The 17,901-nt window shown below is 39.0% G+C and overlaps 1 pseudogene; it reads left to right on the top strand.

The window, feature by feature from the left end:
* Positions 1-2,578: 2,578 nt before the first annotated feature.
* Positions 2,579-3,091, top strand: LOC132022669 (large ribosomal subunit protein uL11-like; annotated as a pseudogene).
* Positions 3,092-17,901: the final 14,810 nt, after the last annotated feature.

Below are 17,901 nucleotides of genomic sequence, written 5' to 3'. Positions count from 1 at the left end.
TTCCCATATTACTGTGCTTGACTTCAGATCTCCAAGTCCTTTACCTGGGGATGTTTAATAACCTCTTAATTCATCCTTCCAAGCTTATACTCTCCTGCCTGTCATCCATCATACACATCGCTACCACCAGATTCATCTTTTGGCATCTGATCTTCTGACTCACTAGATCCTCTTAAAAAAAAACGTACACAGCTTCAATTTGCTGACAGCAGTGGTTTTACATGTGGTCCCCCAAATGAAATCTTATCCAGAAACTCCAGTATGTCAACTAGATAAAAGCAGGCTGTTCTGGTCACACAGGAGAGTATCCTGGATCATTGCCCATTCTGTCTTCATAACACCCAGAACTCAGCAGAAGAGAATTTGAATAAGTGCCAACTTCCTGAGCCTCATCGTCATGGCCCTTTGAAATTTCCTCTCAAAATTTTCCCATTTTATTTCGCATTAGTGCCAACTATGTCCCCTACAGTTGAGTCTGAGGGAACTGCTATTTCCATATACTTCCATTCTGTGTCTTTAGCTCTTCTGAATAAAATTCTCTTCTGTTTACAGTGCCTTTCCTCTGATTGCATACATCCAACTCCTGTCCTCAAAGACCCACCTAAAATCTCCCTCAGTGGAGAGTTCCTCCCTGATTCATCCCCCTTACTTGTAAGTAATTTCTTTTCTCCTTAATCCATTATTGCCCATGATATGGGTGTCTCGTAGGCACACATCTCTCTCTATTCTTATTAGAATAACTTAGTGTCTGTTTTCTCTCTCCTTATAGACTGCAAAGTCCTGAAATTGGAATAATAGATTGATTTGCCTCCATATTCTTCCTCAGGAGGTGGGGCACACCTTGAGCTTGTGGTTCACAGTTATTTGCTGAATGAATACCTGCTTTGTGAGCATCCCGAAGGGGGGAAGAGGCCCCATCGTTATCACACATTTCCCATCGTGCACAGGGCAGTGCTGGGCTTACTGTTGACTTATATTGAGTCTACAAAACTGGCAGGCCTTTTGTTTTACTTTGGAGCTATAATATGTATTCTTATCTTTTCAGATACTTTTTGCAAACCATGATGGGAGACCCTGTGGACAGCCACAGAAGGACAGTGTGTTCATCCAGCATGGAGGTAAGGGGAGCAGTATTACCATAGCCATTTTGTTCATGGCACTCATAGGCTGCAAGAGGTAATATGCCTTTCAGAGAATTAGAGGCAGAATCTTAAAATGCCTTTCTTTGTTATGCCTCTTCCATCCTAGGTCATCTTTCCAGTAAGTGTTTTGTGGCATGTTACCTTTGAGGTCATTTACTGCATGTCACTGTCTTTAGGGCAGACCTTCTGAAGAGGTCTGGAAAGAATCTAAACTAATGGTTTGGACCTTTTATAGTTATGTATCTCTAGCTAGGTATATAAGTGGTTTGAGTTGAAAGAGCCTGGAGTTCTGCGGCAGTAAGCTTCTGGTAAGGGCAGTGGGAAGTCTGAAGGAATAAATTAAAGTACCAGATGCCCTTTATACTGCTCAACTTCTCAGCATGAGTCAGTCCCAACTTCCCAGCGTGGGTCACAAGTTTATCTTCTCTAAGGGCTGTGAAAGCAGCCACAATGGCAGGGGATGATGGATGGAGTTGTTCTGAGGAAGGGTGTGCATGGAAGTTCTGTTGGGGTCTTGCAATTCCCCAGGAAGTCTCAAGAATTTCTTAAAGTCTAAATTCAATAAATGAAGAAAAAGGGGGGGTGGTTCACACAATCCTTTAGACTAAATTGTATACATTTCAGTACATATAGGGAAAGTTTGATTGTAAGAGTCAAATAATAAGAGGAAAGGTTTTTGTGATTGCTACTTTTGAAAATCAAAAAGAAAATATTGTGATTAATTATTTAATTTAAAGGTTTAATTAAATGCAAGTTACAGTTCCTCATTTACATATCTTTCTTTTAATGGTTTAAATCTCTTAAAGCACACAGGCTTAGACATATGCCTGTTCTCAACTGTTCCTCATCTCCCTTAAAGTTGGAATTGCCCCAAGTTTTCATTAATAAGAAAATCAGGTGTGTTTCAATAATAACTCATGTCTTAAAAATGGAAATAATGTACATATTTCCTGAACCAATGATTGGACATTTTATTTTATTTTAAGATTTTATTTATTTATTTGCCAGAGAGAGAGGGAGAGATTGATAGAGAGAGCACAAGCTGGGACAGAGTAAGAGGGAGAGGGAGAGGCAGGTTGCCCTGATAAGCAAGAAGCCCCATGTGGGATTTGATCCCAGAACCCTGAGATCATGACCTGAGCCAAAGGCAGATGCTACTGAGCCACCCAGGCATCCCAATGATTGGACATTTTAGCATCATTTCTTTGGTACAATATTCACAGTAATATGTTAAATGCTGGCCCATTCACAGACATTAACCATCTGAGAATGCTTAGAAAGACCAGGAAATAAAATTATTGCGTCTTGTTTTGAGGTGAAATTCAACAATCTCTTAAGACGTAGAAGTTAGGCACTTCAGCTTCTTTTGGCTTTTGACTTGGTGAAGGTGAAGGTGCAACAGACTTTGGTCATCCTAAATCCAAGTTCACTGGACAACAGCCATCTCCAATATGCCACCTACATTTGACCCCAATAAGATCAAAGTCATGTACCTGAGGTGCATCACTGGGGAAATCAGAGCCACATCTGCCCTGGCCCCAAAGATTGGCCCCTTGGGTCTCTTTCCAAACAAGTTTGTTAATGACATCAGCAAGGCAGCCAGTGATTGGAATGGTCTGAGGATTACAGTGGAACTGACCATTCAGAAAGGACAGGGCCAGATTGAAGTGGTACCTTCTGCCTCTGCCCTGATTATCAAAGCCCTCAAGGAATTACCATCAGACAGAAAGTAGCAGAAAGACTTTAAGTGCAGTGGAAATACCACTCTTGATGAGATTGTTAACATTGACCCATAGATGCGGTACCAGTCTTTAGCCAGAGAATTCTCTGGAACCATTAAAAAGATCTTGAGGACTGCCCAATCTGTAGGCTGCAATGTCGATGACAACCATTCTCATGACATTGTTAATGACATCAATAATGGTACAGTGGATTGCCCAGCCAGTTAAGAACTATAAAGGAAAATATTTCAGTAAAAAATCATTTGACAACTAAAAAAAAAAAAAAGAAAGAAAGAAAGAAAGAAAAGAAAAGAGAAGAAAAAAAGAAGCAATGCATTTCACATAGAATGAAATGATAGTATTTATCTTAAGCACTGAATATGCAATATAAAACAGGACTTAAGGACACAGTTTAAGAATTTTATTGCTTGGTTTAAATTCCAGCTTCTCCACTAATATAGCTATGTAAACTTGGTCAAGTCATTTAGCTTCTCTGTACCTAAATTTCCTCATCTGAAAATGGGAGTAAGTATAGAACTTGTCCATATTAATCCTCTTTTACTACAATAATGGTGTGTAACAAATAGCTCTTCCCAAATCTCAGTGGCTTATAACCATAAATATTTTTTTCTCCTTCAGGGGTCTGTAGATCAACTGTGCAACTCTTAGGCTGATAGTTGTGTTCAGATTGCTTCCGCAGGTGCCAGGCTGAAAGAGAAGTGGTTCTCTAAGGAGGAATGTCAGAAGCACAAGAGAATGAGCCAAATCATTTAGCAATTTCAGTCAGACCCCCGCTTGCATACATTCACATTTCTGTTGTCAAACAACTTATATGGCCAAGTTCAACACTGAGGAGGTGGATAATTATGCTTTTCCCATGGAAAGAGGAAGACCGAGTGGGTAGTTGTTGAACAATAATTCCTACCTCACTATATTAAGGTTGTTTTGAGTGATGACTGATATAATATTGTATAGCTCTTAGCACATTTACTTGTTACATAGTAAAAGATCAATATGCATTCCTTATTATTACTTCTTATAAAAATGGTGTCATAAATTTGAAGAGAGCAAAGAACAAAGGAACTTCTGGAAACTCATGCAGACCTTACTGAGATTCATGTTCCAACTTGCCCCGAGTCTCTTCTTTATTGCCCTACTTCTACTCCTGTTAGAACCTGAAAGTCTGTTAGCAATATGAGAACAGAAAGAAGTTTCCATCTCTTGCTTCCTTATCTCAGCTGGTGTTCAGTTCATCACTGACTACTACTTCCATAATGGTCCAAAAGCGTCACAAATTCTGTTTTCTTAGAGCCTATGGTAGTGAATTGTAAATCTTGGGAAGTGCATAATTTCTCTTAATTTCCTCTTTCTCCCTTCCTCCCCCCTTTCCTTCCTTCCTCCTTCCCTTCCTTCCTTCCTTCTTCTTTCTATCTTTTATTTCTTTAAAAAAAAAAAGTAGTACTTTCATTAGATGAATGGATTGGATTTCAGTACCTACTATAACCACAGACTCTTATAGTGAATTTGTCTTTGGGTCTTGGAAGCAGATGTTGAGGCAGAGTTTGAGATGCAAGATATTTATTAAGATGAACACCTGTGGGGACACCTGGCTGGCTCAGTCAGTACAGCATGGGACTCTTGATATTGGGGTCATGAGTTGAGCCCCACATTGTGTGTGGAGTCTACTTTTTAAAAAAGGGGAAAAAGAGATTAATGCCTGGGAAAGGAAGGACTAGGGAGTACAACTGGGATAAAGAAATTAAAACATGAAGCATGTCTGAAAAAGCCTAAGCCGATTGGGCATGAACTCTAGAGCTATGATGTCTTTCAGAGCTCTTCTGAGTTGGGTCAAGATGACCACTCCCTTAAATGTCTTCATAGGTCAGTCATTTGATGTGGGTTGTGCCAAGAAAATGTGTGGCTTAGGCTTGGGGACTGTGTGATTGAGGCAGACCCTGAAGGGACTGGTAGCTAGAGCCTGTGTGTAGAAGGCATATCCACAGGTAAATAGTAAGCCCTTCCTAAAGAAGGGTCTGTGTGGTACATCTCCAGGTCACTCACAAGTACCTAGTTCATTGTACTCATTTCATAAATGTTAATTGTTATTATTATTGCTAGTTATCAATATTCATATATATGTACAATTTTGCTATCTCATCCCTTTTATTGCCTACCCTCACCACTCTCTAATGGCCTATCCACCCCAACCACCTCCCACCCCCCTACCCCCTGGCTTAGCATAAGCTTTAAGAGAGAGTCATGATGGTAGCAAGACCCATCAGGCTCCTTTGGTTTTGGGCCCTTGAGAATACTCTATATCCTGTGTTCATTCTTGAGTTTCCAATTTAGCTCATCTAACTTCGAGCAAGAAATGGAGAGTGCTGCAGAACTACAGTTTGGATATGTGTCCAAAGTTTATTAGGAATGATACCATGAAATCTTTAAGATATGCCTCTACAGTTCCAGTCAGAAGAGTCTTAAACTTAGAGAACTGGACTCATAATCTTACAGAACAATGGGTTGTTGCAATAGAAGAAAAATACAAATCAATGTGTTCACCTTCCTCATGTTACAGTCGAGGAAACTGATGTATGGAGAGCCATGACTTATTCAACTCTTTAGTAACAAATACTCAAGCCAGTGGCTTTTCATACAATCATACAGTGTTTAGATAACATTGGGGCTTAAAAGTTTGGGTCAGAGTTGGAGTTGGACAACTTTGTTTAAATCCTAGCGTACACACTTATAGGCCATGTGATTATGAGCAAATAATTTAACCTTTATGAGTCTCAATTTCCTCATTTTTAAGAAGTCACTTCATAAGGTAGTTGTGAGCATTAAATTAGAAATGGATGAAAAGAGCTTAGCTGTTACAATGATGATTTCATTCACAGATCTGTATTCTGTTTTTAAGAAGACACAATAGAAAGCACGCCTTTTATGTGTTGCTATAATGATGCAGTGTGATAACACAAAACTTCAGTAGCATGCAAAATTAAACATTTATGGTTCACGCATCTAGGCTCAGCTGTTGGTAAGCCAAGCCACCTCTGCTGATCTTGGCTGGAGACTCACATGCCTGCATATCTGCTAGATGTGGCTAATCTAGGATGACCTTTGCTGGATCAGCTGCAAATACTCAGTTCTTCTCCTCATGTCTTTCATCCTCTAGCCGACTAGCTTGGGCTTGCTTGTTGATGGTAGAGGCTCAAGAAAGTAAGTGGAGATACTCAAGGCATTTTAAGGTTTAGGTTTGGAATCTGTACATCATTTCACGTCTTTCTACTGGCTTAAACCAAGTTATGGGGCCATTTCTAGAGTCAGAGAAGGACACTACAAAGTTTCGTGGTAGAACTAAAAGGGGCTGGGGTGGAGGGGGGATGTGGAAGGAAGACTATACCTCTCAATGGGAGGAGCCCCCAAATCACATGGTAATAGGCGTGGCTATAGAGAGGGGTGCAGATCATTAAAGAAATCACTTTAGCTCTAGGAGACACTTTATAATAAGCCTGAAATTACCCCATTGGATACAGGGTCCATGATGACTCCATTCTATACTGAATTCCGCTTATGAAGGAAGACTCTTTATAGTGAGATTTCTTTATATGTGAGTAAAATAATCCTTCCCTCACCATTATCCAGGGCTGACACCCCACCTCAAAGGACCACTTCTTCCTCCTTTTGCTTCCTTTATCCCCAGCTCCATTGGAATAAAGAGGCTTTGATCTGGAAATGACCATCACAATCTCCTTCATTTTATGAGTGAGGAACTTAACTCCAGAGGGTTTTAGTAATTTGCCCAAGGCTATTCAGTTACTTAGAGGAGATCCAAGACTGGTATCCACATGGTCTGGTAATCAGACTCAGGTTCTCTACACCCTTCCATCCTAAGCTTTTCTGCCCAGACTCTCCTTAAATTTAGATGTTTGAGGGAATATCAGACAGAACTCACAGCCTGTCATCCCAAGAATATCTTTTTGTTTGTTTAGTTTGGACAGTTTTGGTTCTTAAATCACTTATTATAGGGCACATGCTCTAGGGAGGGAGGAATCATGCTATTTGATTGTAAACATCTTAGTTATTGATTAATACTTCAGCAGGGAATAATGAGGCATGCGCACGCACACATATGTGTGTATGTGTGTGTGCAGTAAAAAGAATTAAGGGGATTATTGGTAAAATAGAAATTATAGGCAGAAAAGAGTTTCTATCTAGACCACAGTGCTTCTTTAACTTCAAATTACACACGAATTTTCTGGGAATCTTGTTAAAATGAAGATTCTAATCTCCAGTAGGTCTGAGGCAGGGCCTGAGATGCTCCATTTTTAGCCAGCTCCTAGGGATTGGTACTGCTGGTTCAGAGCTCCCTGAAGAGCAAAGGTCTAAAATATTGCTTTCTAATAGAACTTTTTGCAGTGATGGAAATATTCTATACAGTATACTGTCCAACACACTAGCCACTAACCATGTGTGGTTATTCAGCACTTTCAATGCACCTAGTACAGCTGAGGACACAAATTTTCAATACTGTTTAATTTTAATTAGGTAAATGTGTCTAGTGGCAAACATATTGGTCTAGAGGATAGGATCCATGTCCTATTCAGCTCTGAATCATAACTCAAGACATGGTGGTTCTCAATATATATTTATTGTCATGTGAGAGAAGCATGTTGGTGAGGCAGGGCCTGGAATGACATGGAGGACCTTTCAAATCTGTTCTACTTCCTTCTTCCTAGGAACTGTATTTTGGTAGTATGGCATAGTGGATAAGACCACAGAGTCTAGAGCTCACCTGTCTACACTTGAATAAGCTCTGCCATCTATTAACTTTATCATCTCCATCCCCTCTGCCTCAATTTTCTCATCTGTAAAATGGGAATAAATAGTGTGTTTTTTACAGGGTTGTGTATATTCGTGGAATGATTTAATATTTGTGAAGTTCTTAGAAGAGCTCCTGGAGCATACCAAGTTCTCTCATGTACACATAGACTTACAAGGTGTAACCTTACCTGGATAAAGTCCTTATGTATCTTTGCATTCTTTCCACCTCTCAGAAAAGCTGAGGAACTACTTGAGCTTCAAGTTCTTCGGGGGAAGGGTTTTTTCATGTTGTTGATGCTGCTTGGGACAACTCAGTCTTGTGGTGTTGTTAATCCAGAAACATTGACTCTAACCCCACATCCCTAAATGGAGCCAATTCACCCAAGTGTCTGGTGTGAGGGGGAGAAGCAAAGTGCTAAAACAATGAGATCAACCTTCCGACGAAACAGGGTAATGATAGTTGGCCCCACAGAAGATACGATTGCTAGGAAATTCTGCACCCATGTTTACACAAAACCAAGCAGGAAATGTTTGCCAATGGAATAAATAAAGGAGCCTTCTGGTTACATAATGGTTCACTGTGCCCCAGTTTGAGGCTGTTTTGGAATTGTTACTTGGTCTAGGTTTGAATTTTGGAGCTCAGGCTACCCGTCTCCTCTTTTGTTTGCAGGTTTTTGATACATGAAGCATCATTCTTCTTCACCTCCCTAACAGCCTGAGTTAAAGCTGCACCAGAACATGGGTTCATTGTTTTGGCTGAAGACAGCCCTCATGACCTACTTTGCTTCTGAAGCTCTGACCTAGAATAGACTTAGAATGGGATAAGGACAATGGGCTGGAAGTGATGGAGCTCAGGGTCAGTTGACCCATGCAACTAGAGAAAGGACAAGCTCTAATATTATGAAAAGCATCTGTTTGTTGTGATTCTATGTGCCAAGCCTTATGCTAGACACAGTCTTAGCCTCCCACAACAAGCTTGCAAGGGAGGCAATTAATGACCCACGGATGTGGAGTGGTTTTAAGTAACATGTTCTAGCTCAGAAGCTAGGATAAGTTAGCCCCTAGGTCTCTGCCTTTTCTCTCTGTTATACTGCCTTTCCTAGACTAGAAATTAAAGCAGATATTTCAATTCAGTTGCTTAAATTCTCCTGTGTAACCCAGGAAAGCAAAAGGTATTGCCTGGGAGAAAAATATCTAGTTGTAAAAAAATAAAAATCCTCATGATTCAACAAATTTTAATTTGTATGGATGAATGAATTTATCATAGCATATTTTGAACGTATCACTACCCTGAAAGGGAGTTAACTTCTCCTGACCCCACTATGCACTTTGTGAAACCATTTACTGAGTGCCTATTGGATGCACTGGCTACATGTAAGTCATAGGAGATAAATGAAGTGAATGCAAAGTCCTAACATGGTTCTGACAGACAGGGGAGCTTGGTGAAACCCATTTTACTGTCTTGGGTCTCAATTTGCTTAAGTATAATGTGTTGGTGTTCAAGAATCCTCTGAAATTCTGGGATATGGTAAATCTGGATGAGAGTGTAAGCCCTCATAGAGGAAAAATCTTCCTTCTAGCCTCTTATTTTATGGGGAGGCTTCTACAGTTCCTTCAGAACTTCTAGAAAAGTCAAGAAAACATACACGTGGGCCTGTTTTCCAACTGCTCCTGAGGATCCAGTAAGACTCATGGAGAACTAGAGGGAAAAAGTAGAAATGGAAGCTCTGGTGGTATCTCATGTTTCCTGTACATTTGCTACTCTCCAAGACACTGTAAGTATGTTAATTAGACTGTATTTACTCATATAGTCAATTTTTGTGTGTACTGGGGGCCAAGGTTGAAACTGCATCATTGAAGACTCATTTCTTAGTACTTTGTCTCTTCCCTGCAGGTATGCTCTTTCTAAGTTTACTTTTTCTTGAGGATTAATTTACACTCCACGAAATGCACAGATCTTAAGTGTACTTAAGATCTTGAGTTTTCATAAAAGCATACCCTCATGGGTCTACCACCACAATCAATATTTAGAACATTTTCACTTCATCAGAAAATCCCTTTCTGCTCATTTCCAGTCATTCCCTCCCCCTTTGCCCACCCCAGGTAATAGCTCTTTTGATTTTTTTCATTATAGATTAGTTTTATCTGTTCTAGAATCTCATGTGAATGGAACCAAATAATACGTACTCTTCTGAGTCTAGTTTCTTTCATGTAGCATAATGGTTTTCAGATTTAGCCATAGAACCTCATGTGTGTGGGTTTCCTTTTTACTCTTGAGTAGTAGTACTGTAAAATATACCACAACTTCTAAAACCCCTTCCCCGCTGATAGACATTTAGATTATCTCTAATTTGAGACATTATAAGTAAAACCATTATGAAAGTTCATGTTTGAGTCTTGTATAGGCATATACACTTATTTCTCCTGTATAGATGCACAGAGGGGAATCATTGGGTCAGAATATAGGCAAATGTTTAACTTCATATGAAGCCATCAAGTGGCTTTTCAAAGTAGTTGTGCTATCTTATACACTTTTCAAGACTTTCTCTCAAAAGATCAACAGCTGGAACGAGATCTTTGTACTGCTTTCTGTCAGACCCCCAACTCCCTCTTTTCCTATCAAGCAGGCTAGCTAGTCAATCTGAACATGGGGCAGGACTCGGTGGATATTGACATCTCAGTTTACATTTTATTTTCTCATTCATTGTAAACAAACAAACAAATCATCTTTCAATAGGTCTAAAGAAATGGAAGGTAAAGGACTTTCAAATCCAAAGAGTAAGCAATTCTTTTTTTTTTTTTTTTAAGATTATTTATTTATTTATTTGTCAGAGAGAGAGCGAGCACAGGCAGACAGAGTGGAAGGCAGGGTCAGAGGGAGAAGCAGGCTCCCTGCGGAGCAAGGAGCCCGATGTGGGACTGGATCCCAGGACGCTGGGATCATGACCTGAGCTGAAGGCAGCCGCTCAACCAACTGAGCCACCCAGGCGTCCCAAAGAGTAAGCAATTCTTAACACAATCCTTAATGGTGACCACTCAATGTTTGCCCCTTAATATCATGAAAAAGACAAGGATACCCACTCTTCCCACTTTCATTGTTATTTTACTATAGGTCACACCAGCGCAATAAAGGGAAGAAAAGGAAAATAGGCATAAAGGTTGAAAGAGAGTCTGCAACTCCTTACCTCACTGATAGCATCATTATCTATGTAGAAAAATCCTAAGGAATCTACAAGAAAACTGCTGGAATAAATATGTAAGTTCAGTAATGTTTCAGTGCTCAAGGTTGATATACAAAATCAATTACATTTGCATATCCTACCTCAATTGAAGAATAAAATAAGAAATACCATTTACAATAGCATAAAAAATGATAACACACTTAAATTTATTTCTAACGAAAAAATGCAGTAAGACTTGTACACTAAAAAATACAAAACATTGCAAGAAGAGAAGACCTAAATAAATGGAAAACCATATTCATGGATTGGAAAACTCAATATAAGGGTGCCAGTTCTCAAATTCATCTCTGGTATGGGTTGGCAAACATTTTCTGTGAAAGTCCAGACAATACATACTTTAGGTTTTATGGGCTATGTGATCCTCATTTAAGCTACTCAACTCTGCCTTTGTAATACAAAGTCATAGACAATATGTAAATGAACAAGTGTGGCCATGTTCCTATAAAACTTTATTGACAAAAACATGTTGTGGGCCAGATTTGTCCTTCTTCTATTAGCCATCAGCTATAAAATGAGAAGTAAGACCAGATGGTCTTTAGAGTTTCTTTCCAACTTTCTCCTGGAAAAAAGAAAGGGTTTCTTTTTCTAAATATGCCAGATAAAGAAAGAACATAATAACTTATATTGCTATTTATTTGGCTATTAATTCTCTCGTCAACCTCATCTTTGTATATACAATGGTGACAATGAAGCCGACTTGGTAGTGTTGATGGGAAGATTAAGTGAAATAATGTAGAGATGTGGAAGATCTGGGACAGTGCCAGGCTCATTCCAAGACATTCATACTCCCTAGCCTCATTACAGTATTTTCCCATTTGTTTTTAGAACTTTGTGTTAGGGGTTGAAATTTCAAATACTGTTTTCAGTCAAGCAACTGAGGCTTAGATGACAAGCTTGTGTGAGTCTAGGGAACCTAATCTCAGGATGGTCATACCTGCAGACAGGTCCTGCTGGTGTACCACCATTTTATAGTGTGAAGTGATTTGATGTCCCATAATCCCTACTGTAGACTTCTAGATGCCTATCTTTGAATCTTTGAAGAAACTGGCTCTGTATCAGGGGTCACAGCAAAGTAAAGGTTCCGGAAGTCCGGGGTGGTAGCCCAGAAACATCTGGCACTTAGGTCCCATTGCCTTTTTAAGAAGACATGCTTCTTATTGTAAATATTATGCTCCAGCCTCCCAGCATAATTCCACATAATGTCATCTCTGGGAAAAGCTGGTAAGTGGTGAGAACTTAAGGCCTTCCATCTGCTGGGAATCAGGCCTGGTAGACACACAGGAGCTTTCTTCTACCTTATACCATTGGCCCTTCCCTTCATTCACTTTTCTTTTTGCTATCTGGTCCTGAGCTAGCCAAAGATGAGGGTTGGTATGTTGCCTTCCTCAGCCCTGCCCTAGGTAGCATTTGTCTTGCAACTTTCCCATGCTTGTTTCAACAGGAAAAAAAAAAAAAAAAAAAGCAAAGAGATTGACATATAGCTGCCCTGAGGCTAGATTGTCACTGAAATAGATTTCTCCAAATAAAAATAAAGGCCATTTTTGCTCGCAAGGGCTTGCAATGAAACAGAGTTAATAAAAACTGCATGGGAAACTCACATTGCAGCTATAAAAAAATTAAAAAACAGAATTCTTAGCTAAAGTCAGCAGTGATTGTTGGCTCAGGGTAGGAATTAGGGAGGAAAACATTCTGAAACTCATTGAAAGTGAAGAGGGAAGATTTATTACCCTTTATCCATTTGTTTAACCCTTCAGAAGTAAATCTAGAGTCACGCTTGCTTAGAAAGTGATTAAGTCCTGGGTTTTTAAGAGCAGGACACACCATTTTCTCCTTGGGGATGAGCTGTTAAATAGTAAATAGGGCTACTTAACTTAAAAACAAAAACAAATGAAAACAAAACTCCAAAACAAAGAGTTGATAAAAATCACTGATGAAAACATTCCCAGCTTTGTTCTTCCTCCTCCATCAGTCTAGTGTGGATGTATCAGATATCTCTGAGGTCAAAGATCGTATATTATTCTGGACTGAAGGGCAGGGGCACCTCTCATCACTCTCCAGTCCTCAAAACCCGACGTCATCATCTGGAATATCTCCTGGAGAAATGGTTTGTATCTAGAGCACCCCACTGAGCAGGGGGTCTTCCCTTTGAGAATGGAGCATCCAGGAACCTTCTAGACCCAGTGTGAGGTGCCACGAGACCATTAGGAGATGGTGATTGATTGTCTGAGAAATTCACCATCTTTCTGCATTCAGAAAGCCACTACCCTAATGGAGAACCTGGGGCCTCTATTAATTCCCACTTAGGACTACCAACATGAAAAATCACTGTATGTAAGACAAGCGGGCTTTTAGCTCCTGGTTGCTGTCGGGGAATTTATAAGAATATTTAGAAGTGACTCAAGGTCCTTTCTTTCTCTCCCCTTCAAACCTATAAACTCTGGTCCCAAATTTCACAGGTTTTTGCTAATTAATGCCACCACTGTGGAAATGGGGGCTGTTCTGCAAACAAGCTACAACAAATGGGATTTTTATTGCTGGTGGAAAAGTCTGGGGAATAATTAGCAGATCCATGGAGATCCCCTGACTCCGGGCATCTGCATGGTAATGGCCAACCCTGGAGATCACTCAGGGAAATGGGGTCGGACTTTCCACCTTAGGGCACATTTATATTGTCAGTTATAGCCTTCAAACTGCAGTTGGACAAATGTGGGAAAATATTTTGTGAAATGCTAGACAAATGAACCTGATGTTGACCAATCTGAACTAGGAAAACTGGCTCTGCTTTGCTAAGTGCTGTACAGCAGCCAAGACTTGCAAATGAAATATTTTGATATCTCGTTAAACTTGAGTCCCCAGAGAGGTGCACACACACATACACATGGTTGACTACGGTCCCCCTCAAGGTAGCTGTCTGGAGAAGATTACAGAAATGACAGACTCCTGGGGGCCAGAACAGAACCTGGAGGTCAACTGGTCCAGAGGTTCATAACCAAGGAATCCGTGGAAAGAATACAGGGGGTATCTGAGAACTTGGGGATCTGAGAACTTAGATGGGAAAACAATTAAATTTTTGTTTTCACTAATTTCTAATTGAAATGTAATATTTATGTTCATTTCAAATGCAATCAATGAGCCACAAGGGTATCACCTGTATCCATGATTTTGACACAGTCAAAATCAAAGATGTCTTCAGATCATATTACAATGTTGCAGATTATCTCAAGATATCATTTATGGTCAAGGCTTTTTTGAAATTATAGTAATGATTAGATTTACTGTTAGATACTTAATGTTATTAAAGAAATATATATTACTACATCACATATTTAAAATTATTTTGAATACTGTATTTTATGTAATTTGTCAGACTATTAAAGAGGTCCCTAATACAAGATTTAAGAATCTCTCCTTGTTCAATATCTTTTACTTACAACTGAAAAAATGGTGGCAATTTGGTGAGTGGCAGAGAGAAAGCCAGAACACATAGTGCTATTTCTCATCTCTTCCTACCATTCTAGGAGTCTATAGGAGTCTATGGAGAGGAGAGTACCCTTACTAAAAACAATACCAAACACTTCTTTAGAACCATGTTTTAAAGCATAGTAATCAAAGATGATAAATAATTCCTGAGCCTGATCTTAGCCAGGGAATTTGTTTTCAAATTTAAATATACTTTTTTTTTTAAATCTTTTATTTTTTATAAACATATATTTTTATCCCCAGGGGTACAGGTCTGTGAATCACCAGGTTTACACACTTCACAGCACTCACCAAAGCACATACCCTCCCCAATGTCCATAATCCCACCCCCTTCTCCCTAACCCCCTCCCCCCAGCAACCCTCAGTTTGTTTTGTGAGATTAAGAGTCACTTATGGTTTGTCTCCCTCCCAATCCCATCTTGTTTCATTGATTCTTCTCCTACCCACTTAAGCCCCCATGTTGCATCACCACTTCCTCATATCAGGGAGATCATATGATAGTTGTCTTTCTCTGCTTGACTTATTTCACTAAGCACGATACGCTCTAGTTCCATCCATGTTGTCGCAAATGGCAAGATTTCATTTCTTCTGATGGCTGCATAGTATTCCATTGTGTAAATATACTTTTCTTCTTTCATTTTAGAGTGTGGACATTGCTAAGTTAGGTACATGTCATCATTTGAAAAGATTAACACAGAGGCACAATGACGTAGGTTATATTTAAACAGTCCCACAGAATACATTATATGTTATTTTCTGCATTCCTAGAAGCAATTTTATCTCCTGAATATTTCAGGGGAATTGAAATGAAATTTTAATCTGTGAACGCTCCAACCATAAACAATGGAAAGCTACATGTCAGGCCAATCTAGGTTGGAATGAGTATGGATAATTTAGATAATCAACCTCATATATTATCTAGAATTCATTAATGATACACACATGTGTATGGGCCCCAACTAGGAGGAAAAATAAGAGGCACATTCATTTCAAGCAACCAATGGCTCTCACAAACATATTAACTGATTCTATATCCCTGGTGTGAACATGAAGTTGTAAGAAATTCAAATAAATTCTTATTCTCTCTCACAGTTCAGTTAGAGGCAGCTTTTCTTCAAGCAATTGACCCCGACACTTTCTGGTTTTCTTAATTTCATAATTAATGGAATTATTAAAAAATTAGCATGCAATTATAGATATATAAACCATAAAATTATATATAAAATTATCAAATTTAGTAGTTCTCAGAACTTAAGATTTTCAATTATACCTTTTTCCCCCTTTAGCAATTTATTAGATATGACATATATGTGAATATATTCATCTTTTCTGGCTTTATTTTTTTATGTTTTAACTTTTTACTTTGGAATTTCTTCGACTTATAAAAGAGATACAAATATAATATAAATAATTTGAGGTGTGCCCTCATCTAGACCCCCCAAATGTTAAAATCTCTTAAAACCAACACAATGATCAAAAATCAATAAATTAACACTGATACTCCTCCATTGTCTAAATATAGATCTTATTTACATTTTACCAATTATCTCACTAATGTCTTTCTTCTGGTCCCAAGTGCAATGTAAGGTTTTTTGTTGGATTTAGTTTTCATCCCCTATCATTCTCCTCTGAAACATTGCTTTAGCCTTTCCTTGATTTCAGTGACCTGGAAATTTAAAGTGGTTTGGCTAGTTATTTTGTACAAGTCTCCTCAGCTTGGTTTTGTCTGATGTTTTCTTGTGATTCTACTCAGGTTATGCACTTTTAGTGGGAATACCAAAGAACTGATATTATGTCCTTCTCAATGCACTGTATCAGAAGGTACAGGGTGTTGATATCTCATTACTGATGTTGTCAACTTTGATCACGTGGTTTGATTGGTGTCTGTCAGGTTTCTCCACCATAAAGTCAAAAATTTTCTTACTATAATTAATAACTGAACTATGGGGAGTTACTTTGATACTGAACGTCCTGTTTCTCATCATACTTTCACCTACTAGTTTTAATTGGTGTTTCCTGCTTGAAACAACTATTAGGTTTATATGAGAAAGTAGCAAGTTCATTCTAGAGAAATCCAAATCATCCTTAATTAAACATGAGGTCCAAAATGCCCATTTCAAGAGATACAGATTTTTTTTTTTTTTTGCAATTGGTCACTTATTGCCTCTTTGTCTCTCTGAATCCCTTTCTTTTGCTATTTACCCAAAGTTATAAATGCCATGAGAATGTGACAGTTATGAATGTGCACCTAAAGTAAATGTACTTGAAAGACAGGCGTGTTAATTCCTAAAGGTTCTTATTGGATTTCAAGTATTTAAAAACACAGAAAAAGTGCAATGTGGATTCTTTTGAGCACAAATGTAATCTGATCACATCCCATGAGTACAGCAGAGCCTAATTGTTTATGTCTTCAAGGCCACAGACACCTATTAAGTACATACGATATTGAAGGAATCTCTCCCTGTTGCCCAACTGTAAAAGACGTAAGCTTCAGGCTACACCCTAGTACCAACCAAAGTGTGCTGGACCCTCAAGGAGAGACAAGGAGGATTGTGTTGGGGAATTTCTTGCATTAGCATTTGGCCATCCACTTCAATTAGTCTGTCTGTCTGTCTTTCTTTCTTTCTTTCTCTCTCTCTCTTTCTTTCTTTCGTTTTCTTTTTTCCTCTCATTATAAAGACTTTATTTATTTGAGAGAGAAAGAGAGGGCAAGCACATGTGGGGGTGGAGGGGCAGAGGGTGGCAGAGAAGCAGACTCCTCACCAAGCATAGAGCACCATCCCAGGACCCTGAGATCATGACCTGAGCTGAAGGCAGATGCTTAACTGACTGAACCACCCAGGTAGCCCTGCATCAATTATTTTTATAGCACAAATCTAGGTATATATAAATGTAAGTAGATACATAAAACTGTCTTGGAATTTCACTCACTGTTTTGGGATGAGATAAAAGACTGAGATATATCTGGGCCTCTACCAAAGAGAGAAGGGTCTTGCCTACTTGTTCTTGGAATGCATGGGCCACCAGGCAAAAAGACTTCACTACAGAGCAATCCTAAAAAATGTGAATGACAATCAATTTCCCATAAGACTGATTTTTCTCAGGGCCAACTCTTTTTAAAAGTATGGATATACAAAAAAGAATAGTACAGATGGGATCATTTTTCTTTTCCAAGATGTCAAACCAAACAGTTTCATAAACCTAATGAGATTACTTAGTTTCACCCTCACTTCATCAGAAGCCATCCCTGTTCGTAGTCCTTCCATTCTTAGAAAACTCAAGCGGTGGAAATGTAACACCTCTTATCTCTCACCAGTTTTTTCTGTCAAAATATCTTCATGATATCTATCTGAGGAACTGCATCAATAAAAACACAATCTTTTAAAATCCTGCCACAATAATGGGTGCCAAAGCTCACTTCTTGACCTGCCCTTACCAACACTGTAATAAGAGCTTTGGAAGAAGATCTGAGAGTATGGTTATTAAATGTGTTGT

This window comes from Mustela nigripes, chromosome 7 (assembly GCF_022355385.1).
Source record: "Mustela nigripes isolate SB6536 chromosome 7, MUSNIG.SB6536, whole genome shotgun sequence".
Classification (NCBI taxonomy): Eukaryota; Metazoa; Chordata; class Mammalia; order Carnivora; family Mustelidae; genus Mustela; species Mustela nigripes.
Note: the sequence above shows the minus strand (reverse complement) of the source record. Positions and strands in the feature narration are given on the sequence as shown.